General features: G+C 39.6%; 1 pseudogene; it reads left to right on the forward strand.

Moving 5' to 3' along the window:
- Positions 1–27,886, forward strand: part of LOC118713790 — an 86,263-nt pseudogene that overhangs the window by 34,980 nt on the left and 23,397 nt on the right.

Consider the following 27,886-nt stretch of genomic DNA (forward strand, 5'->3'; position numbering starts at 1 on the left):
ATGTACTTGTCTTATACTTCTCAGCAAAATTTTTTTAAGGGTGGGGGATATCTGTAATACTCTCAACAATAAAGACAAAAAAGGTAGGAACTAATTTTTTTTTAAAAAAATATATATTTTATTGATTTTTTCTACAGAGAGGAAGGGAGAGGACTAGAGAGCTAGAAACATCAATGAGAGAGAAACATAGACCAGCTGCCTCTTGCACACCCCATACTGGGGATGTGCCTGCAACCAATGTACATGCCCTTGACCGGAATTGAGCCTGGGACCTTTCAGTCTGCAGGCCAACACTCTATCCACTGAGCCAAACAGGTTTTGGCAGAAGGAACTAATTTTTAGACTTATTGATATTCCTTAGAGCATCTTACCTAATAGAAGAGAAACATGCAAATTAACCATCACTCCACTATGTCCACAGCCAATCAGAGTGCATATGCAAATTAACCCAACAACCATGGAGATTAATTTGCATATGCAGACGCTGAACTGCTGTGAGGCCTGCTATGAGGGCAAGGGGGGTGGTGGAGGGAACTACGGGAGCTGCACTCAGGACAGAAGAGATAATTTGCTGGCTCCCATGAACTTGCTGGCTCCTGGGTGGCCGGGGAGCTGGGACTTGCCGGCTCCCAGGCAGCTGGGAGTGAAGCCAGGGGAAGGAAGGCTTATTCTTGCACAAATATCATACAACGGGCCTCTAGTTTAGTACTATTATACATGCTAAATTCTTTATTTTTATTCATTGAACTTAATTGTATGAAAGCCTGAGGGAATTCTCTTATGATTAAATTGTATGGACATTATGAATATATTTTGGTGTTGTAAAAGCTTCCTTTGACTAATTTCAAGTTCTTGGCTAGATTGACAGATAATTAACTTCAAAGTAAGAAGGAGGGGGGGGGGATGAATAATGCTTCCCCAAAGATGTTCACATCCTAATCCACAGAACCTATGACTGTGTTATCATACATGGCATAAGAGACTTTGCAGATGTGATATTAAGGATCTTAAAATGGGGAGATTATCCTGATTTATCAGAGTGGGTCCTATCTAATCCAATGGATTTATAAGAGGGACCCAGTCACAATCAGAGAACAGACATGACAACAAAAGCAACAGTTGGATAATATGGAGCCAGGAGCCAAGGGATGCAGGGAATTTCAGAAGCTGCAGAGACAAGGAAATAGTTTCTCCCCTAAGGCCTCCAGAAGGAATGAAGTTCGACCAGCACCTTGATTTTAGCTCACTGAGACTAATTTTGGTATTTTGAGCTCTAGAACTCTAATATAATAAAGTAGTGTGGTTTTTAAACCTTTAACTTTATGATAATTTGTTACAGTAGCAATAAGAAATTAATACAAGGGATCTTGCTGGAGTATAATTTTTTTTAAATATAAATTTTAAAATTTATTTTTAAAAAATTGTTTAAAGTATTATATACAGTATTACATATATCTCATTCCCCACCCTCATTGACCTTTCCCCAGCCTCTCACCCCTCGCAGTGTCTTGTGTCCATTGGTTGTGCTTATATGCATATATGCATGCATACAAGTCCTTCGGTTGATCTCTTTCATCCCCTCCCCAACACTCCTCAGCCTTCCTGCTATAATTTGACAATCTGTTTGATGCTTTTCTTCATCTGTATCTATCTTTTTGTTCATCAGGTTATAATGTTCTTTATTTTCTATTAATGAGTGAGATCATATGGTATTTTTCTTTCATTTGCCTGGCTTATTTCACTTAGCATAATGCTTGGAGTATAAATTTTAATATTAGACAAAGCCAAGGAATCAGTTCTTAATTGTGGATTTTAAGAATCTGTAAGCTGGTTGCAGGAGGTGGTTTTGGCCAGTGCTTACATAGGTTTTAAGACTGGTTGGCCCATGACAAGGAAGTACTTACTGGTAAGGCCTCAGGTGCAGAAAGTGGTCAAGTGTGCACAGCCTGTTCAGATCAGGAAACCATTCATCTTAACCGCAGGGGTCACATGAGCCTTTAGGGAATGAGAAATCAGAGAGCTGGAAGCCTCCCAGAGACTATTATTTCCACTAGAGATGCAGAGAGTGGGAACTAAAGTGTGAAGTTAGCCTCTGACACAACTACCTCATGGCCAAGCTGGGACCAGGATCCAGTCCAGTGTTCTTTTCTTTCTACTCCACTTTAGCCTCCCATATAGTCAAAGCTCTGTTGAAAACTTTCACCTTCCATTCTTCAACAAGATTTTGGCTCATTGTGATTGCATATTAGTTATCTATTGCTGAGTGGCAAATTCCCACATGCAGAGTCCTGTTATGACTGGCTACTAGTGGGGTACTCAGGGCTACTAGAAGATGAGGAGTGTGGTTCTTACCAAGGCACAGAGGCTCCTTCCCCCAAAGTTCAGATATGCCATGTCAGAAATTGATGTCATTTTCATTCACATAGTCACCTGTTCCTCCTTAAATTCCAGTAACTCTACCAAGGGTAAATAAAGGAAAAGCAATCGTTGTTGATTATCTGATATGTCCCAGATACAGTGCTAGTTGCTTTATATGCGGTGAACTTTTTGAGGGTAAGATTTACTTTTTTGTCTCTTCCTTTTCTTCTCCCAAATTCTAACCAGTGGAGTTCCACAGGACTTGAGTTTTGCACTTCTCTTCTCCATCTATGCTAACTCTTAGATGATCTCCCCAAGTCATGGTTTTAAATGTCATCCATATCCTACCTGCTCCCAATGTATATAATCCACCCTAATCTCTCCCCAGAACTACAAGCTCACTTATCCAGTTGCCTACTAGAAATTTCCACTGGGTGTCTTAAACCCAATCTATACAATACTCAACTTTTGATTTCCATTTTCTTTTTAAAAAGTGGAATATCAGAGGGAAGGCAAGGAGGGTAGATGGGTGGGAAGAGATCAACCAAAGAACTTATATGTATACTATAGGCCTGGTGCATGAAAATTCATGTACTGGAGGGGGAGTACCTCAGCCCAGCCTTCCCTCTCTCCCAGTCTGGGAGCTATCAGGGGTGGGAGGTGACCTGGAAATCAGGGGAAGGCAATGCCCTATCACACCTTTGCTGCTGCACTGCCAGCAGCGCAAGCCTCAGCCAGCCCTAGTTACTTAAGTCTTGGGCCACCCTGGGCAGGTGGGCACTGCGGGAACTGGGGGACTCTGGAGGCAGGCGTGTGGAGCAGCGGGGTCCATCTGGGGGTGGGCCCAACCTTGTGGTGTGCCTGCCACCCCTGGAGGCTGAGGAGGCTGGGCACCACCATCTTTGAGGGCATGGCAGTCAATTAGCATATTCTCTCCGTATTGGCTGTGGGTGCCATCATCTTTGTGATGATGGTTAATTAGCATATCTCTCTTTATTAGATAGGATATGCATAATCCATGGGCACAGAAAATAGTGTGGTGAAGGTCTGGGGTGGGTAAGGCTAGAAGGGGTCAATGTGATTAAAGGAGACATCTATAATACTTTCAACAATAAAAATAAATTAAAAAAAATTTCTTCCCAATCACAGTGAATGATGCTAATGTTCATCCAATTGCTGAGACTGAAAAAGTTGGAGTTCTTTCTGACTTCTCTCCTTCTATTGCATCCACATGCAGTAAATCAGAAACTTATATTAAATTTATTTTTAAAATCTATCTCAAACCCAGTCACTGCTCAGCACCTTTATCACTGCTTTTCAAACCTAGTCCCCACCCTCTCCCCTAATCTGCTCTAATTCTCCCTGCTTCCATTCTCAGCTGCCTTTCTCCAGTCTATTCTACATGAAACAGTCAGAGTGATCCTTTGAAAATACAAATGCATGTCTATTCACTTTCCTGCTCAAAATTCACTAGTCGTTTCCCACAACACTCAGAATAAAATGTAAACTTCTTCCCAATGCCTCGGAGGCCTGGCATAGCCTGGCCCTTGCCCACTTCTCTGATCCCATTTCCTGCCACACTGACTCTTGCTTACTATGCTTCAACCACAAGGGCAGCTTTTCCTTGAATGTGCCAATCATGCTCTCACCACAAGCCTTCACACTCTCCCCTCTGCTGGTATACTCTTCTGTCAGATTGCTACCTGGCCTGCTTTTAATTCATCCCAGTTTCTACTTAAAATGTCATCTCCTCAGAGAGGTCTTCCCTGACCACTCTCTTCTCCCTTCAGTCTCTGTCCCTTATATTGCTCCATTTTTCTTTATAGCACTGATCATGCTATAAGTATACATATTTATTTGATTAAATATGGGGATTTTGTGTGTGTGTGTGTGTGTGTGTGTGTGTGTGTGTGTGTTTGCCTATCTGCTTCAACGGAACATATAAACTGGAGCTTTGTTTTATTCATTAGACTAATAGTAGGTGCTCAATAAATATTTTTGAATGAATGAATGAAGAATTTATCTTAATATCCTCAGTATTAGGTCCGGAACATAAGAACTGTTACATAACATCTACCTGGCATTCATTCAATTTTGCTACTATTTTGAGATATCATTATTTTCTTATTTTATAGAGACCTGTGTACTTTGCCAACACCTTGATCACCCAGCTGAGCAGAATCTTGATTTCTGATCTCTTATTTCCACTTTCACCAGGGTTTGCATTTCCCTGTGCTGCTCTGAGGTCTTGAGATGGCTCAAGATGACAATGAAAAGGCTCCACTACATTGTGCTCAGACGAGAAAGCTAAGGAGAACTCAGGTGGAAACAACCTGGGTCTCCACAGAAACCCAGGGAAACATTGTTGACAAATTCCAAGTACCAAGAATTCTCCTGGGTGCTGGCCATCTCATTCCTGCCACTTCCCTACTCACAGAGCTGTTCCGGAGTGCATCCTGAGAGTTTTTCCTGGGTAATCAACAAAACAGCTCAGAATAGTAGTCTGAGGCCAAGTCCAGAAGGCTTCCGAGTCCACATCCTGTTGCAGCTCTCAGATCTCAGGAGCAGAGATGGTGGAGAGACAGGGTAAATATTAACGACACTCTGCATACCTTATGTGCCTGTTTCCAAATTCTTAGGAAGTGGTGGGTGGGAGCAACCATGGTTCTTCTTATTTATAGGAAACATTAGTGAGCCAACTCAATTACTTTTCCAAAGGTCTGTATGTCAGTTAGCCTTGAAAATAAAGCTATCTAGTGTAGTCATCATTTACTTTGTTAGCTACTGCTTTCAAGCCTGACCAATATACGGGGCCATTTTCTCCATGAGGCCACCTTCAGTTATAGCAGCCCAAGTTTACCAATCTATTACCTGCTGCTGGAGTTTGTCCATCAGTTAGGAAGTTCTTTGAGAATGCTATTGACTCTCTATGGGTTCATGACTTGACTCCTTAGCAGGATATCTGGGCCCCCTGAGGGCAGGGACTATAGTGTGCATCTTTCTGTTGTCCTCACAAAGCCCTTCCTCTCCTCTCTTTCTCACTGTCATCAACAAACAATACCATCTCTGCAGAGGTTCCTGAAACAATGAAGGCCCAGGTTCTTTATCAACCAAGGTTTAGAGTCTAGAATTAAATGTGCTGCATTGACCCACTGACTGGTATACTGGAGTGAGCTCTGAGCACTTGCCCACCTCTCTACAGCCTTCCCTGAAGGCCTCCTACACACATCACATCAGAAAAATTAGGTATGAGCTTTGGTTTTCTGCTTCACAGTCCATTTTCCCTCTAGGGCTGAATCTAGTTTTGATTGGTGGAGTCCACAGCCAGCCTCCTTTTTCTAGGTCGGACCTTGTTTTCCACCTCACCCAGCCCCTGAAAGGAATTTTGTATTCATCAGCTGCTTTTTCTACCCACTTGAGTGTTATGTTACCTCTACCTGAAATTTTTACTGCTGGGTTTATCTGCTGGTTTGGTTTGAAGCATCCCATAATTTTGGACACTAGCATTTAGATAGCAGGCTCCGAAGCTCAGAGCTTGCCTCAATCCAGAGTTTCTGACCTGTGTGACTGAGTTCCTTTTATGCCTCACAGGTGAGCACACCACGCGTTATGATAGCAGTAGAGCTACCTGCAGTACTAAAAATAAAGGCTGAATCTTTTCACATAGTAAGAAATATTGCTATCAGAGGTTGATATTACCAGTCTCATGAAGTAGAAACTAAAGCTTTCCTTAGGAAGGAAAGGAAAATACCAGAGAAATCAGGAGCTGTTCTGTTTCCTGATACCTTGCTGCTACCAAGTTCATCCACATCTAAACTGTCAGTGCCTCTGACGTAATGCCCTGAGAGTTGACATATGAAGCTACTTTAGATCTTCCTAGCCTTCTAAAGTGTTACAGAACAAAAAAATCAGACTGTTGTACTCTGTGTTAACTTACTGTCTTTCTTCAGAACATTCTGTCACTTAAGACCTTTCCAAAGGTATTAGTGATGACAGTTCTCTCATCTAAAAGAAACAGCTTGAAGATTTCCCATTTGTATACAAAGATTCAAGTGCAAATACTTTATTTGGGATGTGATTCCATGCGTGACACAGCAGAAGGGAAAAGAGGAAATGATAGAAGAAAGAGAAGGCAGTCAAGAAGAGATGTATTACGAAGCCAGCTAACAAACTGGGTGATTGAGGCTTGAAAATTGCCTTGAAAATTGCTGTGTGGAGGTGTTAATTCCTGATACTTCCAGTCTGTTAATGAGTGAGAGAGTGAGATTTGAGGTGAGAGAATTGTGTGAGGCTATAGTGCAGTCTTTTGGAAAAAAAACCCCTTAGTTCTAGACATATAATTGGCTGTGATACTATGATTTGTAAGAAATACTTATTTGGTCCTCCTCTTGTTTCTGGTAATGCGCTCCCAAAACCATTGACATTTCCTAAGTGATGAGAGTGATAAAGGTGCCTTTTTGTTATCTTTATGAGGTGACTTTCGGAAAGTACCTAAGTAACATAATGATGGGGTTGGTCACCAGGGAAACCAACCTGTGATTAGAGGATTGGAGCTTTTAGTCCCACCCCACTTCAGGGAGGAGGAAGGGTGGGAGGGCTAAAGATCAAATCAGTCACCTGTGGTCAGTGGTTTAATCCATTGAGCCTCCATAGAAACCCAAAAGGTATGAGATTCAGAGAGCTTTCAAGTTGGGGAACCTGTGGCGATTCAGAGAGCATGGAGCTCCATGATCCCTTCCCACATGCCCTGCCCTCTGCCTGTGCATCTCTTTCATCTGGCTGTTCTGGAGTTAAATTCTTTATACTAACCTGGCAATTTGGTAAATAAAATGTTTCTCTGAGTTTTGTGAGCTACTCTGGCACATTAGTTGAACCCCAGGAGGAGGTTGGCAAACCTCCCATCTATAGCTAGTCAGTAAGAAGCACAGGCGACAATCAACACCAGACTGGTATTTGATGTTGGCCGGGTGGCGGGCAGTCTTGTAGGACTTAACCTGTGGGACCTGATGCTGTCTCAGGAATGGGTTGAATTGTCAGACACCCAGTTTGTATATGGGATTGCTTGGTAGTGTGGGAACACCCGCGGCCCCCCCCCCCCCCCCCCCCCCCCACACACACACACATTGTAATTGGGAGCGGAATTCTTAATGGCAGTTGGAGATTGTGGGGAGCACTCTGGGCAGGATACTGACAAAATCTTATAAAATTTATTCGTGGTACTTGAACTTCAGGCCCAGGTTTTGGTATTTTCGCTCACAACACTAAGTTACTGATGAGGAACCCATGGCTTATAGGACTCATGACTAGTTTTGCACTGAATTTTATCGTTTTGTGTCCGGGATTGTAATTTATATTTCACAGTTCCAGAGCCAGGCAATGACTCTGTCCTAACCAGTGTTCCTGAATGTCTCAGCTTAATGATTATAGAGGTAATTTCAGTTAAGTGGTTAATGACTGCATTAGGAATTGTGTTTTTTTTTTAATCCATGATTTAATTATATCCAAGTTTCATAATAACATTATGAGTTATTTGTGAAAAAGTATTGTTATTATAAGCCCAATTCTACAGAGGAGAAGCCTGGCACTAAGTTATGAGGTTGAATGATGTATTTAAAAGGCAGAAAATAAATATTCTTTTGATCTAGAATGCATTATTCATAGAAAACTTACAGCAATGATAAAAGCTAATAGGCAGTTATTTAAAGGACAACATAGTCAACAATGCCTGGGAATTAGAAGGAGAATTCCTTTTCATTTAGTAAAGGACATTGAATATAAACTTTAAAAAAACTGTTATATGTGTTTTAATTGTTCTTAAACTGTTTTTGTAAAACTTTTGCCAGCATTTTTATAGAAGCTTGAGTGGAAGAAATTACTCTGTGTACTTTTTTTCCCCCCTAAGGCAAATAAAGAAAGAAAGATGAAACTTTCTGCATAGCTCTGAAACCAAAATAAGGGCTTCTTTGTGGCTCTCACTAATATAGAAAATCTGTTTAAATTTTCTCACTTCCCCTTTCCTTTCAGACCTGACTGATCCCAGTTAGCCTTGGCTCCCACCCTCTCTTTCCCCAGTTATAAAACCCAATGGAATGTTTGTGCTGAAGGGACAAGTCTGTGCAGTGACTCAGAGGAAACAAGCATTTATAAACCATGTTTCCCCAAAGCCTCGGCACACACACCACCGTGGCCCAGTTCCAGGTTGGACGGGGCAAAAACCACGATGGTGTGGCCCCACAAAACCTACTTGGAGGAGCCTCGCTGGAAACAAGACCTGGGCTGCAAATGACCTGGAGGCAACATAGCACCTTGGAGGTATTTCATCATTCAGAGTCAAAACAAAAATGGTAGAAATGAAGTCACACAGAGAAATGTTTGGGCTTTACTGGAATGCAGTGTTTTCTATGGACATTTCATGTGGTTTGGTCTGACTGTAGCTTCCTTGCTGGTGAATCCTGCCTTCACTGTGTCTACGAACTGCTTTCTTTGTGTAGCATCTCTGCCCAAAGGCCTAGACTGATCCCATCTGCCTGGAATACGAAGGATTATAAAGATAGCTTGGATTTAGGTCTGAAGTCAGTCAGATTGAGTTTTGAATCCCAATTCACCGCTTCATATTTTCACTTGACAATGTTTACTAAGGACTTATTTTGTGCCAAGCGTGGTTCTAAGAGGAAGCCAGAAGAATAATCAAGGTCTTTCATTCTAATTCGAGGAAGTAGAGAAAACAAAACAAAAACAAAAACAAAGATTATCCTACATTGATGTCAATCCTATATGATAAAAGCCCAGCCACCGAATGGTGGAACGACCAAAACGACCACTTGACCAATCACTATGATGTGTACTGACTAACATGAGGCAGACACTCAATGCAGGACCTGTCCCGTGTTGGTCAGTGCACTCCTCAGTGGGAGCAGCCACTCAGAGGGTGAGTCCATAGCTAATACCACTAAACGGGATGAGCAGTGCACCCATAGCAGGCTGATCCCCACACCAGTGTCCAAATCCCATGCACCGGGCCTCTAATTAGGGAGCTTAATTGGGTGACCAGGGGAGGCCTCCTCAGAATAGTGTGCAGAAGGCTTCTATGAAGAAGTGACATTCAAGCTGAGGATACAAGCACTCCTGGCCTAGGCACACCTGAAACAGAAATAACGTTGAGGAATGAACAGACAGCCCATGTAGCTGGAGCACTGTGAGTGAGGAGAAAGACGAGATGAGGTTGGAGAGTATGGCAGATCAAAGATGTTCACCCACCCTTGGAGGTGCCTGCCATAGAGAGGTGGGTCTGTTTCCCCTCCCCTTGAATTGGGGCTGGCCTGAGACTCTTTTGATCACTGGAGTGTGGTGGAAATGATGCTGAGTCAATTCTGAGCTTAACCTTTAACGTGACTGGTGCTCCTATCTTGGTCTCTGTGACACTAAACTGACATGTAAGTCTGACCACCTGCTGGAGAGGCCACATGGAGAGGCCCTGAGAGTAAGTGACAGGGATGGGGTTGAGCTTAGCCCAGCATTCCAGTGCTTGTCCCTGCCAAGGTGTAAGATGAGTGAGTGAAGCCATCTCGGACCAGCTTAACTGCCACCTGAACAACACTCAGGGACTCCAGTAGATGCCTCTTGAAACATGAGAACCATCTCACTGAGCCTTGCTCAAAGTCCTGACAGAGAAAACCAGGAGATACAATACAGTGGCTTTTTGAGTAACTTAATTTGGGGGTAGTTTATTTCTCAGAAAATGGTTTCCTGAACAAAGAGGCAGGCTGGGCTAGGTTACTTTGACGTTGACCCTGGATAAAATGTTTGGCTTGAGTTGGAATAGGTACCACAGGAAGGTCTAAGCAAGTGGCATGGCGCTTACAGGAGCTACATTACATTTAAATCTTTAACTGTTTTTGACTTCATAGTTCTTTGACCTGGTACAAGTAAACTGAACTGTGCCTTGGTTTTTAACTATAAAATGAAGATAATAATAGTACCTACATCACAGGGTTGTCTGAGGATTAAATAATAGAAAAGTATTAACATATAGTCCCTAGCTCCTGGTTAAGGGCTTAAAATATGGTAGCTGCAATTGTTACTATTTTTCTGGTTCAGCTTCCACTTGAACAATTGAAAGCTATCCTCTGATTCCTTTCAACTAGTTCAACAAATCCTCAAGGGAATGGAGTTATGAATGGAGTTATGTATTCATAGAGAGAGCTTTGCCATTCCAATTGAAGCCTCATATTCATCAGAACTGGCCATTTTGTACCTTTCATGGTCTCCTCTCCTCCTCTAATATCGGTCCCATGGATCCTCCAAAATAGCAAGTCAGATTAGCCTGACTGGGCAGTGGCCAAGGCCTCTGCATCCTCTGTTGTGGTTGCTTTGTCTTCCTCAGGATGGGATGTGCCAGCCTGACACCTCTCAAGCTGTCAGTCTGTGGACTCCAGCCCCATCATGCTCAAGTGGGGCCAATAGCCTCACTGCTTCCCCCTTGGAGAAGACGCTGTCCAAAAAGTGATTCTTTGAGCTCTGGATCCTGTAGAACTATCAATGATAAAAAGTATATTTATTATGTTATATTTTATCACATCACATCATATATATCATATTGTATTGACTTACAATGTGGTTATGTCCTAATAAATCCATCATAATTGGAAACACTATTACATCAAAATGCATTTAGTGCACCTGACCTACCAAACATCATAGCTTAGCCAGCCTATTAAATATGCTCAGAACACTTAAAACACTCCACTGTTCAGCAAAGTGTCTCACTCCTGCTGCTCAGCATCATAAGAGAGGTTCCTACAGCATATCTTTAGCCTAGGAAAAGAAGGAAATTTAAAATTTGTAGTACAGTTTCTTTTGAATGTGTTTTGCTTTGGCACTGTTGCAAAGTTGATGAATTCTAAGTTAACCATTGTAAGCTGGGGCCCATCTGTACTGTAAGGGGGCCTGGTCCACCCGCGGATTGGCAGTGAGGGAGCTTGCTCACTGACTGACCCTCTGGGTCTGCTTCTCTACCTGACATCTGCAGCCCTTCCCCTCCCCCAGCGTCTCTTCCCTGACTTTCCCATTAGATCAGTTTTCCTCAGACTTGCGTTGAAAAACTTCGGTTCAGCTCTTCAGACATGCCAAGTAAAAATAAAGTGATCCCGGTAACTGCTCCTTTCCATTACTCCACTTCAGAGACACCCCAAGGCACACTCCAGCAAGAAACACGGTTTCACTTGGCTTGATCCAGCATTCCATAAACCCATTTAATCATGACATTGGGAGTCTCTCCCATGAAGAATCTCCTATGAGGAAATGTGGTTTGGTTACATAGTCAAGGTTGAGAACGATGGATCTAGTAAGGAATGGATGACTTGTCAACTTAAAATAATATTATTATTTCTTAAAATCTTGTGTATTCTAACCCAAACTTTTGAAATACAGGGGGAATTATCTACTTAGCTGAGGTTGGAAGATATGACGGTTAGTTTTATTACTGGTAATATGATTTCATGATTTAATCCAATAAGTTTTTTTTTTTTTAAAGATGTTGAGAGATGTTGCATTTAGTTTTTTCCCTCATTTCTAGGAACTGGAAGACTTTAGCCCACTTCTTTCAATTGTAATGTATGTCAAAGTAGTATCACATTTTTTTTTTCTGGGTATATTGCTATTGCATAGAGAAAGTAGACCACCTGGGTTTGAGTCCTGAATCCATTACTTATTAGCTGCATAAATTTGGACAAATTATCTACTTCTCAATTTCCTTATTTGTAAACTTAAGATAATAATAGTATTTTCTTCATAGGGCTGCTGTGATGATTAAATGATCTCACCCATAAAAAGTGACTTCCACATTTTCTGCTTATAAGTGTTAGCTGCTATTGCTATAATATATTATTTAAAACAAAGCAGTCAACAATTAGGATCTATACATTTTCTTTTAGTTAGTTTGAAACGCCTCCATTTTTATTCTGAATAAACAATGCTCTACAACAAAATCTGACTTTAGGACAGGGGTGTGCAGGAAATACATCACTGATACCAATATGAGAGGTGTGTTAACTAATTGTTTTTTTCTCCCACCCCTAAATCTATGTTACACTTTATGACTATTACATTTGTGATATTATTAGTGCTAATGCCATAATTGGAAAGCCCAATATTGATGGTGCCATTTAACATATAGTCATATGAGTTTAATACATTTTAGCCATTACACATCAGATTTCCTGGAAAGATAAGATATTTTTAGCCAGTCATTCTAAGCAGGTAAGAGTTCTCTTTACCTTCAGGAGGGCCACGCCCTGTGCAGGAGGAGTCAGCATTAATCCCCTTTTCTAAATGAGGCCTTCATAGCATCTGAAAACTTTATCTTTATACTTCGTCCACTGGAAGCAGAGAGACACAGTCAGGGTGGAGAAAACACGATGGGGACCTTTCCAGGGTCAGTAGCCACTATTAGGATTTTTTGGTTCGAGCAGTCAGAGCCAGCCTCAAAGAATGGGAGGTAGCCTTTTGGTTCCAGTCTGCTCCAGGACTGGGTACAAAATGGGACCTGTTGATTTCATAAAGCAAAGTTTTCTCTTTGAAGTGCAGTAAGGAGGGACAGGTTTGGATTGAATGGAGATAAACTCCAGTTTATCATAAAGTTCAGTGGAAAAGGAAATGTGCTACATTGATTCCCTCGATCTTGTTTTATATGGCAGTCTTGCTTAAATTATATGTACATTATCAAGAAGGAAAAACCAGTTGAATGCTATGTTCAGGTCCCCATGCCTTACCCTGCAGGAAGCTGCCCCATAAAGAAACATTCTCTTTATGAGAAAATATCCTGTGAGGCTCTCCTTGAAAATTCGAACTTACACCAATGGTGACTGTACATAGGACAGTCATTTTGTAATCGTCTTTATTGACCTTAAAACCCCTGATTGAGAAGCAGTAAGCTTTCAGGCAAATCTTTTGACAAAATGTAACGAGGGCAATAATTTGGTTAATGTAAAGCACAGTGCTCCTTACTGAATTGTTATTATCATTGTCATCATTTTGGCTGGCTTTCTCAGAAGCTTGCCTTCTCTCCATCCTTGAAGGAAATATGATTTTCTGATGATTAGGAAGAGTGTGAGTCAGAATCATTGAACATCCAGAGGTCAGGGCCTTTCCTGGCCCCGGTGAGTCTCAGAGAGTATTTGTTGGACGATGGATGGGGAAGTGAGTAAATGAAATGTTAAAATAACTGGATGTCTTTTCAGCCCTCCACTCTGTTCTGGCACTGAAGATTGCCTTTTAAAAAGTCAGAGATCAATTTGGAGGCCTTTTTCAAGAGCAGCTCATCCTAGAATCCAATATATGATACAAATATGGAAAGATGTTCTTCTTTGCTGTGCATTGCTGCCTTTTTCAAGACAGTTGTACATGTTGCCAAAAGCAAGAAGACAAGTATCTCTCAAGTACAATGCAGACAAATTGCCTTCTGCTATTTAATGAAAAGGAAACAAAATTGATCTTACTTTATACTTTTATATAAATAAAAATATTTTTAAACCCTTCAGGCCAGAATACTCCCCTAGAGGAACACTGGATGGTTGCTTGGCATTTCTTTCTTTACAAAAATAGCAATACCCACTTTCTAATATATGGGTTTTATCTTCTTTGGTGCAAAATGAAACCATGAAAATTTGTTAGCATATATAATATATGTAGCTCTTTTTTTTTTCTAGAGGTTTCTATAAAACTTTTATTCTAAGATGTATCTCGTGAATAAAAATAAAGTTATAAAAATATTTCTATTGGCAATATATTTTTCCCTGCTGTTTTACAGAACCAAAAGAGTGAGAAAACAGACTCACTGGGAATGCATTTGTTAGGAATTTACACACAGGGTATCTTGGAATATTTTTCCTACAAATGATTTTATGTTGGGGGTGAATCTTCCTACAGCTTCTAATTCAAGCCATGTGTTCTCGATTTAATATTAGGATTCACTTCTCAAGTGTCCTGAGCTTGAAGGAAAAGAAACATATCAGAGGTTCCTCTAATAATAATGCAATATTTATGAAAAAGAATCTAACCAAGAGGAAGATGTTGCCATAGACGTCAATATTTATGAAACTGTCATTGGACTTGTTGCTTTAAGTGTACATTTATGAGAAAGAATCTTTAAAACCTTGAGCAAAACAACTTTACCAGCTTTTTTTTTTTTTTTTTTAGTTTAGTTTTGTCATTATTGGCATCCAGAACACAAGTCACACAGCAGCTTTTGAGATCAAGTCTTGCTCTCACCTTCTTGGGATGTCTGCATGTTTTCTTTACAAATTAAAATAATAACGATGTTGCTTAGAAAAATACAAAACATAGAGTTTATGGGAAATGGCAAAGTTCTTGGGAAAACATACTAGTTTCCATGTACGAATAGTCTCACTACCTTATATCTTTCTATTCTCTGTCCTCTCATCTGGAAAACACACCCAGAATTTCCTTAAAAATATGCCAGGTACTCATTTACTCACACCCCCATTGTGGACCCAGCACTGTCTTAGGCTCTGTGAAGACATGATTCTGACTCTCTAAGAACTCCTGATCTGTTTGGGGTTAGGACACTTAGAAGGAAGAACTCTGGTAAATGAAGTGACATCAGGTAAAACCAGGTGCCTAAATAGGAGGCAAATGTTAAAGATTTAAATGTCAGAAGGTGTGATTTATGGCTTTTATGCCATTGCTTATGCTTTTCACTCTGCCTTGAACACCATCCTCTTCCTTTAGAAATTTTACCTATTCTTTAAAAAGTGGCCAACACTATGCCATCTTCTTTAAGGAGCCTCTCCTTTTCCCTTTAGACAGAACTTGTCTCTTTCAGCCCTGTAGTTCTACACTTTTTCCCCCGTCTGGACTAATCCTGTGGGAGTTCATATTGTTGTTATTATATACTTTAGAAATAAAATTCCCCTTCAGTTCCTGAAGGTCTTTTGTATTTTTGGATCTTCCCTAGCAATATATAGGTGCTTAATATATGTTTATTGAATGGATGATTGAATGGTCAGATGATTGAATCACATAATTTTGTACAAAACCTCCATACATTATCTTTCTTAATACTGAGAGAGAGTTATTATCATCACCACCTTACAAATAAGTAAATCAAGGATCAGAGAGGTCAAGTAACTTATTTCACTGCATATAGCAAGTAAATGGCAGAGCTGATATTCAAACTGGTCTTTTGGCTCCAAGGCTAGCTGTTCCATTCTCTCCTTCTCATGTTCTATAGTAATTCAGTTTCTATTCACTGCAGGCGTTATTTAAATGCATTTTAAAGCTTTAATAACTTTATATTTAAGCAATTTGAGGAAAGACTATTGAGGTTCTCAGTATCCTCAAAGGACTGGTGCAACACCACATTTTTATACATTTTGTTGAATCTTACATCATTTGAAGAACCTGTGCTACTGATATTGCACTAGATGTTACACATCTCAGGTTGGAGCCTTTTCAGATGGTAAGGCCCCTTTTTCTTTTAGAAAGAAGTTGTTTGGCCCTTCTGTACCAAATAGGTATTTCAAACATCTCACTGATATACACAAATGAAAATGCTCCCATATTTAATATGGCAGTTAATTTTGTTATAATTAAGGCTCCCCATTGCAAGCCTTCTACTGTATATCACAGTTCTCTAACATCCATCGGAACAGCAAGTACTTGTTCATGCCTTATAGCTCCAGTTATAGTCAACTGACTAAAATATCATAATATCCATAATCTCTATAGACTTAAAAGCTAGCCAGGCAGAGTGAAAAGAGCTTAATTTGGAGTCAGATGTGAGTCACTTACCCTATCTTCCTTTTAAACTAGTTGTATGATGCTGGGCAAATCATTAATGCATGTGGGTCTGTTAAAATGAAGAGATTGAAGTCTTCTCTCTAAGGGGTTTCCAGCTCTAACATTCTAGGATTCATTTTGTCTTTTGTTCAACAAGAAAGCCTTATGCTTCCTAATAGTTATAAGAGGATTAATTTTATACAACTAAGACATTTCTCCCATTGACGAGTTAGGTGAAATGAAATAAATTTAAACTCTCCCTTGGTTTTCTTATATGTAAGGTAGGGATAGCAATACCCACCACACATGATTAAAAACAGACAATTTATGAGAAAGATATTTGTAAAGTCAACGTACTATACAAATGTAATTAGATATATAAATGCTGCTCTATTATATAACAGTCTGAAAGTATTAAGGATGACATAATTCCCATTCTTTCTGTACAGCTTTTTAATTATTTATTGCACAACATTTTATAAACACACATTAATATAAATGTAAATTTTCAAGCATAGTAACAGAATGAACACCCACAAAACCATTACCATCCAGAATACTCTCAGCATCTCTGAAATAGCTCTGTGTGTTTTTCTCTGATTCAAACCTCTGTTTTCCCATTAGAATTTTTGTTTTTAACTTTTAAAAATAGTATATTATATTGTTTAGTTTAGTTTTAATAAAAATGACATACTGTATGCAGCCTTTTGAAAGTTTCTGTTTTCCGCCGAAACTGGTTTGGCTCAGTGGATAGAGCGTCGGCCTGCGGACTGAAAGGTCCTGGGTTCGATTCCGGTCAAGGGCATGTACCTTGGTTGTGGGCATATCCTCAATAGGGGGCGTGCAAGAGGCAGCTGATTGATGTTTCTCTCTCATCAATGTTTCTAGCTTTCTATCCCTCTCTGTAAAAACTCAATAAAACATATTAAAAAAAAAAGAAAGTTTCTGTTTTCCCCACTTAATTTTTTGTTAACAAAATTATAATTTTAATGCATTAATAATATTAGCTTACAATAACATTATACATTAATTATATATAGATTACATATTAAAATATAAATCACCTAACTTGCATAATAGTTAAAAAATATATTTTTATATAATTATACTAAAATATAAGTTACATATAAATTATAATATTATATCATATATTAATTATACACTGTGGAACAAAAATAGGTTTACTGCTGTATGTGAAACAGAGTTTATTCTTTTATTATTGTTTATTCTCTTATTGTTTTTCTTACATCCTACTTTTGCCCCACACTAGTATTAATATTATAGCTTATAGATCACTCATTTATTTGCTATTGTGTTAGATTCTGTTCTGTGAATATGCCACACATTATTTCTCCATTTTCTGAACATTTGCATTGGGCATTAGTTTTACTATCAAAACCATAAAACCAAAGTAGTCATAAGCACTTTTGTATTCTCCTGGTACACATGAATAAGAATTTGTCACCCTTATATCCATGCTTAATTTTCTTGTTACTATTTATCATTATCAAGCATTATGCACACACACACACACACACACACACACACACACATATATCTTGTTCATTACCTGGATCCCCAAGTGTATTATTAGACTCTATTTTTTCAATACCATTTCCCTACTACCTAGAAAAGAGCATAGAGCATATAGCATGGACTCAGAAAATATTTATTGAATGAATGAATGAATGAGTGAATAGGGTTTTATTGCTGGTTTGTTAAATAGGTTATCCTGTTTGGATTTCTTATTGATGCACAAATCTGCAAGGAATATTCGAAAGACACTGAACACACTATTCTGGGTTCTGACCCCAGATCTACCACTAGCTATGAAACTTTGGGCAAGTTACTCAACCTTTCTGATTCTGAATATCACATTTATACAAAGGGATGATAATAATTTCTGGGTATTATGAGGATTATTATGTGATGCTTATACCAAAGTTATATTAACCACGAATTCATAAATATATGCTAATTGTCATTTTTTTATGATAAAGATCCCATATATTTGCAGAGACTAAAAAAAAAATGAGCACAAGGTAAAATTATTTGTTTTGTATTAAGACTTTCTGAGGTAGGGCAGAGAACTTAAAAGAAAATAACAGACAGGACAGAGTGAGAGAGCCCAGTGCTAGGGCCTCCTCTGATACACTTCATGTATTGGATGTGTGGTATCTACCTTTCGTTGCAAAATCAAACTATTTTTAACCTAAAGAAAGCATAAAGAATCTCTTCTTAAGTAGAGCACCAAGATAGTGTGCTACCCTTTTCAATCAGACTGCCTAAATGAAATACTCATCGTTTGTGTCAAAATAAGAAGTGATATATACTTGGGCACCAAGAAAGGATGGAGTCTTTTCAGGGTAAATTCTTAAAAAGTCATGGATATGAAATAACTATAGCTGAACTATCCATTCACATTGAATTGAGCTTTTATAGTGTAGAGAACTGAGATTTTCAGCTTTTTCTCTCTCTTGCTTTCACATGGATAGGCAGAAGCCGAGGTGACGATGCCTGTGGAAGCTTTTCATCTGTCTGTGTCCAGAGCAGCACACTGGAATAGACCCCTGGTTTAGAGTTGGCTCGTCCCTGTGTTGTTATAAAATGAGATCATACCAATATTGTCCCACTCCGATGTTGTAGGAATTAAGCACGATAATGTGACAGTAAGGTGTGATGTTGATGTTATGAGAGCTGAGTTTATGAAATTCAGTGTCATGAGACTGAAACCCAAGGCAGAAATGTGTGTTGTGTTGTGAGAACTAGACTCTGGGCAAAAATGTGAAGTCCAGTTTAATTTCGCCCTCTTCCTGTCACCCCCACCTTTTCGTAGGCATCCCTTCTTCCTTCCTAAGCTTGTCTTCCCTTTGGGTTCCCAGCACATAAAGCTCATTGCTGCTGAGGCTCTCCTGCGTGCAGACCTGGAACCATATTTGCCTCTGCCACCACACATCCATCCCGTGTTCTCTCCCCTTCAGTTTGGGCTCTGCCCTCTCTTTCTTAAATAATATTAAAGTCTAAAAGAGCAAGAGACAAAAGGATTATTTGGTTTCTGCCTCATTCAGAGCCTCAAGTCCTGAGTTTAATATCATCCCTAGATGAGCTTTAATGGTCACCAAAATCCACTGGACAAGACCGAGGACGAAAAGGTCCAAGGGAAGCTTTAACTTTCTAAGACTTGCCCGAAGGCAATTTGAAATTTCCCAGGACCCCTCTGGGAAAAGTACGAACCCCAACCTTTAACAAGTTTTGGTGGAACATTGTGAATAGATGCTCATGCAGTAGTGTATATGATTTTAATTTGTGTTTTATATCCTCAATGAGAATTTAAAGAATTAGGAGAATAAATTTAGTGAGTCCCTTAAGGGGAAAAAAAGAGGTGTTTTAAAATAAAATATGGATAACCATGCATGGATTGGAGCTGGAGCAGTTCTAGGGTTCTTTTTACTTCCTTCTCTTCTTTAGCGGCCTGTATCTTTAATTTGTCTCAGCTTCTCTCCACATTCATTATTCCCTTCTCATTCTTTTCAGGTGAGATCCCAGAGGAACTTAGCTTGGCTGGCTAGCTCACATTACTATCTCGTTGTGTGAGATTTTTGGAATTAATCTATCTAATGGGCATCTGGACCACCCCACCAATCCTGATTCAACCAGCAGCTGGTACAATGCAGAGAGCAGCCTGGCTCTGCCTCTGTGGGCAGGGCTGAGGGTCTGCAGGTTTCCAATAGAAGAGAAGCATGACTGACAGTTCCAGGATTCTAAAGGGTCAGGGCCCTGTGAGCATGAGGGAGGGAAGTGCTTTGAGTGGAGCAGCGTCTTAGCCTGATCACCCTCTAGTCTCACAGTTGTACACCCTCCTCATTCTCTCATCTGTACTATGAACAAGAATGTTCCTGTAAATAAGATACAAGTTTCTCTCTCAAAGACTAAAAGAAGTTGTGGGAAAAGAGTTTTGGTCTGGGGGTGGTGTGGAAAGGATCTTTCTAAGGGTACAGCATCTCAAAGGATTCCACTTATGATTGTTAGAATGTAAGGCTGGTATTGACTATCATTTCTCATCTCAAGGCCCAGATTCATGTACCATCTGTGAGACCTTGAGAAAGTGGTTTAATCTGTATAATGGGCATAATGTTAACATCTACCTACACACTTTCGTGAGAATTAAATGAGCTAACACATGTAAAGTACTTAACTCAGTTCCGGGCACTTAGAAAGTGCTCAATATGTTTTAGCTCTTTTTAATTGCTCTTGTTTGATTATTTTATTTATTAACTCTTAAACGTGTCATTTAATCACAATTTATTGAGAACTTACTCTATGTGAGATATTTCCCTAAAGTACTTAAGGCACCTAAAATCACTTTAAATTTTCAAAATTAAGATTATTTAAAAGTTTAAACAACTATCTGACTTACATGCTGAATTTCTTTAGCAAAGGCTTTACACACAAATGCAGAGGCTTATAATATCAGTGAGTTTTGGTATTGCTCTAAGCCAGTGATTTTCAACTGGTGAGCTGCAAGAATTTTTAAAACATGCTATAAAGAACTGTTTGGTCAGATGGGCAAAGCATATTTCTTGGTGTGCCGAAGAATTTTAGTAATTAGATTATATGTGCTATAAGATGAACTAGGTTGAAAATCGCTGCTTTAATCTTCAGACTTAAAGGAATATTTTTAAAAAGGAATTTTATTTTGAATTGTTTTTCTTTTTAAAATATATTTTTATTGATTTTCAGAGAGGAAGGAAGAGGGAGAGAGAGATAGAAACACCAATGAAGAGAGAAAATCGCTGATTGGCTGCCTCCTGCACACCCTCCACTGAGGATCGAGTCTGCAACCCAGGCATGTGCCTCAAACTGGAATTGAACCTGTGACCCTTCTGTCAGCAGACCAACTATCCACTGAGCCAAACCAGCTAGGGCAAGGGACATTTTTAAAAAGCTCATGATAGTTGAGATGGAATTTTACCTGAAAATAAATTTCTAAGTAATGATAATAGTTCATAATATTTAAATAGACTGGGAATGTATGTCAAAATAGACATTGTCAAGCTTCAGAAAGCATACACTGCTTAGAGTTTTGAATCTGTGTAATTTTTACGTGACATTTCTTCTCAAAATAAACATTTTTCCTTGAATGAAAAATTTTGTGCTAACTCATATCCTCCCCAAACACGTCTTTCCCTGTAATAACTTATCAGTGTGTGCACAGGATGGAAAAGGGGGGAAAAAGGCCAAGGAAGTACTTTTCACTTTTAAGTTTCCAAAGGGTTATTATAAACTAGTGGTTCAGTGCACGAAATTTGTGCACAGGGTGTGTGTGGGGGTGTCCCTCAGCCTAGCGTGCATCCTCTCCAGTCTGGGACCCCTCAAGGGAGTCTGACTGCTGGTCTAGGCCCAACCCCCTCACAATCTGGGACTGCTGGCACCTAAATGCTCACCTGCCTGCCTGCTTGATCATCCCTAACCACTCTGCCTGCTGGCCTGCTTGCCCTCAACTTCCCTTCCCCCTCCCCCCCCCCAACAGCCTGATCACTCCCAATCGCCCTCTCCTCCTGGCCTGATTACCCTAACTGCCTCTGCCTAGACCCTGCTACCATAGCTTTGTCCGGGGAAGAATGTCCGGAAGAATGTCCGGAAGGTCTCATAGTCTAATTAGCATATTACCCTTTTATTAGTATAGATAACAACTACCAGCATGTTTAAACAATGGTGTTTTCTAGTTAATGTAATATTTTGTGCACTGGGAATTAACTTAGATACTCTTTACATTTTGATCCATGTTAAAATTCACTATGGGATGGCAAACATAAATGAATCTATCTCAGAAAATTTGGGATACTATGTCATAAGTAAAAGTGTCAATTCTCATAGGCATTAAAGGAACATCTGTTGATTGTACTAAACTATAAATGTAAAGGATATGGAGGAAAGGGTAGAAGATATGTTAACTCCAGGACATTCTTTAGGGGCTTTCAGTAACCCACAGTAAAAAACACATTTTTATATTGCAACATATTTCTTACCAATAAACACACACACACATATCCATGTAAATAGTTGCAAGAATAAATTTGTAAAACTATACTTGTCAGCTGCAATGTATTCCGATTGTTTTTGTTCTATCTATTCTCTTTATAGATAAGAATGCTATTTGTGACCTACTAAATTAACTTTATGACCTATCAATGGACTATGATATATAGTTTAAAAACTCCTGGTTTGAATAGCAAATCTCTTATAACAGCATTTTCTCATTTTCATAACTAGCGTGAGTATAGAAGTCAGAGAAAAAGTTTTTCTAGTTATTTTTTAAAATAACTTTTTTATTTTTCAATTACAGTTCACATGCAATATTAATTTCAGGTGTACAGCTGAGTGATTAGACCTTTTATAACATACAAAGTGATCATCCCAATAAATCTTATATTCATCTGATACCATAAATAGTTATTAGAATACCAGAGATCCGGCGCACTTCCACCAGTGGGGTCCCTTGCACTGGTGCATGATTGGGGCTGGGGAGGGACCGCAGGAGGACTCCAGGGTGTGTCCAGCCAGTCTCACCCAGTCCCCATTGGTTGGATCCCAGTAGCAAGCTACACTACTGGTCAGGGCACCTGTCCCCTAGTGGTCAGTGTGCGTCATAGCTGCCGATGGAATAGTTGAATGGTCGCTTAAGCTTTTATATATATAGATCATTGACTATGCTGTGCTTTATATCCCTGTGACTATTCTGTAACTAACAATTTGTACTTCTAATTCCTTTCACCTTTTTTACATATTCTCCTACCCCCTTTCCCCCAATCTGGCAACCATCAAAATGTTCCCTGTACCTGAGAATCTGCTTTTGTTCTTCTTGTCTGTCTATCTGTTTGTTTGTTTGTTTGTTTATTTATTTTTGCCGTTTTATTGTTAATATATATATATTTTTATCTTTCTTTCCCCTCTCTTTCTTAAAGAAGACCCTTAACATTTCATGTAATAATGCTTTGGTGGTGATGAAGTCCTTTAACATTTTTTGGTCTGGGAAACTCATATATCCTTTAATTCTAAATGGTAGCTTTACTAGGTCATCTTAATTGTAGATCCTTGCTTTTCATCACTTTGAATATTTCTTGCCAATTCCTTCTGGCCTTCATGGTTTCTGTTGAGACATTAGCTGACAATCTTATGGGGACTCCTTTGTATATAATTAACTGATTTTCTCTTGTGGTTTTTAAGAATCTCTCTTTGTTTTTAACCATTAACATTTTAATTTTGATTTTTTTTTGGTGTGGCTCTCTTTGGGTTCACCTTATTTGGGAATCTCTACACTTCCTGGACTTGTGTGTCTATATCCTTCTTCAAGTTAGAAAAGTTTTCTGTCATTTTTCCCCACATAGATTTTCAATTCCTTGCTCTCTCTCTTCTCCTCTGGCACCTCCATGATGTAGATGTTGGTACGCATAAAGTTGTTCTAGAGATTCCTTACATTTTCCCAATTTTTTGGATTTTTTTTCTCTATTCTGATTGGATGTTTTCGCTCTCTTGTCTTCCAAATCTCTGATTTGATTTTCTGTTTCATCTATTCCACTATTGATTCCCTGTAATACATTATTCATTTAATTCCATGTATTCTTCATTTTTGACTGGTTCTTTTTCTATGTTTTCTAGTTGCATTTTTATGTTTCCTATCTCTTTGTTGAAGTTCTCACTAAGTTAATCTACTCTAACCCTAAGTTTCTTGAGCATCCTTATAACCAATGTTTTGAACTCTGCATCTAGTAGATTGCTTATCTCCATTTTGTTTATTTTATTTTTTCTGAAGTTTTTCTCTTTTCTTTCATTTGAGACATGTTTCTTTGTCTCCTCATTTTGGCAGCCTCCCTGTGTGTGTATTGTGTATTAGGTAGAGCTGCTACATCTCCCGAGCTTTCTAGAATGGCCTTAAGTAGTAGATGTTATGTAGGGCCAGTGCCATAGCTTCCCTGACCTCCCAGCATGGCCTGAAGCTGTCCATTGGGTGCACTGGCTTTGGGGCCTTCTGGGAGGTACAGGCCAAGGTCAACTACCACCTGCTTTCTACTAGGGGCCACCTTCCATGAACTACAAAGAGATCTGCCACTTTTGCTGGGGAGTTGGGGATGCCTAGGGGAGGTCAAGCTATAAATCAAGGTTGGCTGCTAGTGCTGGGCCAGGAGCCACTGAATGAGAGGACAGGGCACACCAAGGCCATATACTACTTGTTTGAGAAAATTTAAGCAAGTCTGAAGCATGAACCAAGAAAGGCCATATATGTGTGTGTGTGTGTGTGTGTGTGTGTGTGTGTGTGTGTGTGTATGGAAAAGCCACTGGAAACAGCATGGGTGGGTTCAACATTTTGGTGGGGTGGGGTTGCAGGGAATCACCAGGGAGGGGGAAACAGAGTTATGCAGGTCGATGGAGACTCAGATATGGTGCCTGCCTCTTGGCTCTGTTGGGGAAGAGCTCAGAAAAGGAACAATGGCTTCTGCTAACACTTCTGCCTGAGACAAAACTGTCCCATCCAGCTCTTGCTCTGATACCAGACACTTTAGTTCCTCTCTGGCTGTCCCAGGTGCCTTTCAAGCTGCTGCCCCAGTGTTGGGGCTCAGAGAGAGTGAGTCCAAGTAAGGCCCTTTGCAGACCCTTTTAGAGAAACACCTGGGACTCTAGCAACCTCAGTCTCCTTCGATCTCAATCCCCACTGCCTTTTTACAGCCAGAAGTTATTGGGACATCTCTTTCTTGTCCTGGAACTCTGGGTTTGGGGTCTGGTGTGGGGTTTAGACCCCCTTGAACCTTAAGAGGCACTTCTGAAGCCAAGATATCCCTCCCAATTTTCATTTGCCACACATAGCTGTGGGCCCAGCCCATTCTGGGTCTCTTTCCCTTCTACCAGTCTCTATGTTTCTTATTAATTTTATTTTTAATTGTAAGACTTCTGTGTAACTGGAGTTCAGGTGATTCTGAATGATGGCTGTTCTGTAATATAACTGTGATTTTGATGTGATTGTGGGAGAATTTGTGTACCATGTCTACCTGGCCACCATCTTCACTGGAAAACTCAGTTATTTTCTTTAAATTTAAAAAATTGGAATAAAACTTCTTGGTTAACATTACTTTTTAAATTTTAATTGACTTTAGTTAGGTTTACATTATTGTTACTTAAACTAGAGCCTATTCCTGAAGATTTGAGCTAAAAGAAATTGCTGAATTTTGTGTTCCAATGTATCCATACATGAAATAATTATATGATTAATGAAAACCTTTGTAAATGAAAAAAATTTCAGTCAAAGATCAAAGTAAAATTACTACGTTAAACTATTGTGATGTTAAGGTTTAAAAATAATGTAAGAAACAAAAAAACAAAAAACACCTCATCCAGCCAATGAATACCATCTAGAGTTCTTTCTTCTGTGGCTTACTCACATTTGCTTTTACTGGCATCATGAATTATTCCTATAGAATCCTAGATTTCTTGCTGTGGGCTATGCAGTGTAGAATTTCTTTAAAACAATTTCTTAACACAAGGAAACTTAGCATGTAAGATCCTTAATATTTGGAGAACTTAAATCTGTTAGGATAAAAATGGCTTCTACTTTTTTAAAACCCTTTGATTAAGGGCCTAATATCTCATGGATGGGGATGAGGATGGTTGGGAGGGGGAGACAGAGGTGATTTTGAAAAGTATTGATGTGGTGAATTGTCAAGTTCAGGAGTGTTCTATCATGTAAGCAAGCTCCCAGGTATTTGTTGAGTGCCAACTAGATTTTTTAGCCAGCCACACGCTTCTACAGCTATTAAATATTAAGCAGTCTTGGTACCAGTTGCAAAACCTCACATGTCTTTTCCTGTGGCTGTCATGTGGCTCTTTATGTAGTACAAGGGGTGCTGTTGTGCAACCAAAATCCGGACGCTCCAGATGCAGTATGTTTCTGATGCCAGAGGAAGTCGTGGGGCAGATCTGATGGTTCACACAGCAAATATTCAGTTCACATTCATTCCCAGGGCTCCATGATTTGAGGAATTACCCCAGTTGTGCTTCCCTATTTCCAGGGAGTAAAACCACAGAGCGGTTTAGACTGATGGGTTTGCTCCTGTCTGGTGTCTATACATTGTTACTGTCACTCGCAGTCACAGGGCATTAATGGCTGCTATGTGGCCTGCAGTAGCATAGGGAGGGGTGATTGCTATAAGGCTGCCGTAGGTGGATCATAGTTCAGATTTCAATTATGCCAAGAAAGGTCTGTGAATTGGGCATGCTCCTTGAGTCTCCCAAACACGGTTTCCTTATCAATAAAATGAATACAATGGAACATAACCAAGTAAGGTTGTTGAGAAGAGAAAGGAAAATAAAAATAAGAGCTAATAAAATATCAAATTCTTATGTGACAGGCACCATTCTGATAACTTTTTACGTTATTCATGTGATCTCAGTTTTTATGACAATTCTGTAGGGTAGGTGTTATCATCATTTCCATTTTCTAGGAGTGACTGAGTTTGATTTGTACAAGATGACACAAGTAGGAAGTGGCAGAGCAGGGACACGGATCCAAAAGCCTGGCTGCAGGATCTGCACTCTTCACACAAAATATTCACATATTAATTTAAGAACAGAACTATTTAAAAAAGGTTCTGTATCCAAAATTCACTGACTGATTAGTCAACTAACTTTTCTCAATGTCAACTGTGTGTGAAGCCCTATAATAGGTGATCTGGGAAAGCAAATATAAGACATTTTGTCACATAATAGTGAAAAAAATTCTCTGGATTTTTTATAATGAGTATTTTTTTTGTTATGAATTTAGCTTTTACAAATTACTTACATAAAAGAAAGAGGACAGTCCTAAGTTTGCAACAAATACCGTAATTACAAAAGTGTCTAGGGCATCATGAGTATAAACCATGTCACAGCATGGTGATCTAACTGTCATATGAGTAAGGTATAACTAACATTTGCACTGAGACCAAAGTTAGAAAACAAAACAGACTGTAAAAGCTTAGTTCTACATTAAGCTTCTTCTCTTCCCTCAGGTCCTTTATGGGTTTGAACTATGTCATTGTTTTAAACAAACACATCATGTCAAACTATAAATTACATAGATGGGCAGTTAATGGGAAAAGCCCCCTAAAAGGTACAAACTTAACTGGTACTGAATTGAGTTCTCCATTTGCCTTTATGTACAAGTAAATGTAAATCATATTTTCACAGTTTTGAGTGTTAATGCGGGTTTTGTATGAAGATGGTGACAGGCATTTGAGGAATGAGCAGGGACTGGGAGTTTGTGGTCTTAGCTGTTGATTTGCTGAGGGAGAGAGAGAATGAGGGCTGAGGAAAAGATCCTGCTGAGGTGTCAAGATCAGGAAGACCAAGAGAATGGTGACCTGATCAATATAATGGGAGATCCAGAGGAGCTGGTGTGGGGAGAGAGGTGGTGCCAGTCACAGTAATTTCCCTGTATATACCTCAAGTTATATCATACTAGAGGCCTGATGCACGAAAATTTGTGTGAAAGTAGGCCTTCCTTCCCCCGGCTGTTGGCACTGGCTTCCCTCCAGCACCTGGGACCCGGGCATCCCTCCTCCAGCCACTGTAAGGCACCCAGGACTGGGCTGGCTTCCCTCGGCCCTGGCTTCATCAGGAAGGACATCTGGAATGACATCCAGAAGATGTCCAGTCTAATTAGCATATTACCATTTTATTATTATAGATAGGCAGTGTTAGT

Source organism: Pipistrellus kuhlii, unplaced genomic scaffold (assembly GCF_014108245.1).
Source record: "Pipistrellus kuhlii isolate mPipKuh1 unplaced genomic scaffold, mPipKuh1.p scaffold_m20_p_9, whole genome shotgun sequence".
In the NCBI taxonomy this organism is placed as follows: domain Eukaryota; kingdom Metazoa; phylum Chordata; class Mammalia; order Chiroptera; family Vespertilionidae; genus Pipistrellus; species Pipistrellus kuhlii.